Below are 3,072 nucleotides of genomic sequence, written 5' to 3'. Positions count from 1 at the left end.
GAACCCTCGCGAGACTCCGCCCGCCGCCGCAGGCCCCGGCAACGGCGGGAGCGCGTCCCCAGCAACGCGCACAGGAGGCGGGCGGGCGGGCGCGAGGAGGGCCGATCCTCCCGGCCGCCGGCGTCAGCCCCGCTCCCCATCTCCCCGACGACCCGGTGCGGGACCTACGCGTACGTTCCGGCCCCCGCTGCCTCGGCCCCTCTCGCCGCTGGGCCGGGGACGGCACACGCCAGGTGCGGGATAAAATGCCTTCGGGGCAGGAGGGCGGTAACCAGGGAGCACTGTCAATTTAGATTCAAAACTGGGGCCGAGGCTGCGCCCCGGGCCTGCCCTCGCCCGCCCACCTTCGCCGCCGCCTTCCCCGCCGCCCGCGAAGGACCGAGGCAGCCGGTCTCCACGCGCCGTCGGAAGAAAGCAGCGTGAGGAAGCGCCGAAGATTTGAAATCGGCGCGTCCGCTTCACGGAAGCCAGCTGCTGGGCCTGGGGGGCCTCCGCGGCCCTGCTCCCACGGTGAGGAAAAACTGGGAGCCTCTGCACACAGGCAGAAAGAGGCATCGGCCCCTTCCTAACCCCGCTCCAGCTTCCGAAGCGGATTTCCCATCCCTGCCGCCACTGTTCCTGCGCATCACTGTCACCCGGAAGGCCGGGTGTTCGCCATCAGCAGGTGCCCATCTTTACATACCATTTACGGTCTTTTTCTTTCACTCTCAACTTTAGCATCTTCCTAACTCTTGGTTTTGCAGCAGGTTTTTTCATCCTTTTGGGGATGATGAGTCCACAATCTTCTCCCCTTGGAGAGTTGCATTGGGGACAGTGTGAGTCATAAAGAAAGGGTTGGATCTGTGTGTCCCACCCAGGGAGGAATATGCCTTAGTTGCTCGATGGGCTTCAGACACTCACCCAGTGGCAGGGATCCGAGAACCACAAAGATGAGCCTGAGGGGCTTCCTGCTTGCCCAGTGAAGCCGTAATTGTTCCTAGAGTGGAGCAGCCAGTTGAAAGGGCTACATTGAACTTGCACAGAGCTGTGATTTATTCATAGCAGGCGCCAAGGCCTTTGTGGGCCTGGTCCTACACAGTGTCAGAGCAGTCAAAGCCTCTGTGCCAGATACCACTGTCCTGATAGGAGCCTCCTCCTCCAAGGCTGTGCCTCCTAGAGGGAATTTGGCAGGCAAAACAGTGCAGCTGAGTAACACAGCAGGGTAATTATTATTATTTAACATTTACTCTGCAGACCCAATATGCTAGGTGCCTCCTGCTGATTGGTTTTTCCTTTAGAAGTCTGGGTCAGAGTCCTGAATTAAATAAATGCATTAACAATAATTCCTTTCAGCAAAAAGGGCAAGAATAGAAAGGTTAGCTCAGGATAACCATACAGGATGTTCATTTGTCACAAACCAATAGCGCGGCTTGCTCCATCAGCATGGATTGCAGAGGTAAACAGTCCATGGAGCCCTGGGCTCCCAGCAATGCCCACAGCGACCTGTGCTTTTTATATCGAATTTGAGTTCAGATTTTTAGAAAAGAGCCTTTTCTTCACCTGTGCAGCTTAAGACACTTTTATTCAGCATCATGCCATGCAACTCAGAAATCCAGATAAATGGCATTTGACTTTTTTGCAGAATCCCAGAGCAGATGTTAATCATACAAACCACTGACATGTCATCTAATATTGGCTCTTCCTAATGCGCACTTACCTGGTCGGCCAGGTAAACTGCCTGGGACCACTGCATTAGCTGTGTGGAGACCTAGGTGTTAGGATAACTGAGTGCTTAAGAAGACTACACTTTCTTTTAGAGAGATAAATAGTGAAGTATTTACCTATGAAAGTATTTAATGTGTATAAGATTTGCTTCAAAACAACCCAGCATTGGAGGGAGGTGTTTGAGAATAAAGAACCAACATCTGTACTGAATCTGGGTGATGGGTACATCGGGTTAATTATGTTATTCTCTCTACTTTGGATTGAAAATGTTCTTAATAAAAATTTATTTATTTGTTTATTTATTTATTTTATATATCTTTATTGATTTCAGAGACAGGAAATGAGAGGGAGAGAGAGAGATAGAAACATCAATGATGAGAGAGTCATTGATCAAGCCCACAACCTGGGCATGTGCCCTGACCGGGAATCGAACCCCGATCGCCTGGATCCTAGGTCGACGCTCAACTGCTGAGCCAGGCTCTGCCGGGCCTTAATAAAAATTTAAAAGTAAATAGATGCTGGCCTCTGGATGCCTGTGACAGGAGTCCCTCTGTATACATTTATTCATCTCTCAAGCAGAGATAATTATCAAACAATTACTGTTACAGTTACTGTGGCTGCATAACAGGTTACACCCAAAATGTAGTGGCTTAATATAGTGACATGTCTGTTTTGCTCATGAATCTGCAACTTGGCAAGGACTAGATGGAGAGAGCTCATCTTGGGTCCACATACCACCGAATAAGGGGTGGGAGGGCAAAGGAAGCAAATGAGTGGCCTCCAGAATGGCTTGGGCTTCCTCACACATGGTGGCTGGGTTCCAGGGGAGCCTTCTGAGTAAGAGCTGAGTCCTCCTTATGACCCGGCCTTGGAAGTCACAGAGCAAGCCTTCAGCCACATGCTACTGGCCGGAGCAGTCACACACCTTGCCATGCTTCAAGAAGAGATAAGATGGGGAGTGTCTTGGTTGAAGTAGGAGGTGCCAGCAGACATGTGGAATAAGGAATATTGCTGGGACCATCTGGAGAAAATGCGATCTGCCACCCCAGCTCACTTGGAGCAACCCCTGTGCTGCCCACACCGCCCACCCTGGAGTTCAGCTCTGTCCCTGAGAAGCCAAATTCTCTGCCCCTTGGGGTGGCACAGAGACCAGTGGCTTGCAAACTATAGGGGTTAGTCCTAGTGGTCATGAAATCATTTTAGACGGTTTTAAAGAGCAGTTTTTGGTTTTGTTTGTTTTGTAAACTAAAGAAGAATGGGAACGATTAGCCTGGCTCCCCGACTGCCTGAGTCTCAAAGGCCTGGGGCTCGGAGTGACAGGAGGTGGGCTGGCAGCGAGGCTCGGGGGACCCGACGGATGCTGAATGA

This window comes from Miniopterus schreibersii (genome assembly GCF_964146895.1).
Source record: "Miniopterus schreibersii genome assembly, chromosome: 18".
Lineage (NCBI taxonomy): Eukaryota > Metazoa > Chordata > Mammalia > Chiroptera > Miniopteridae > Miniopterus > Miniopterus schreibersii.
Note: the sequence above shows the minus strand (reverse complement) of the source record.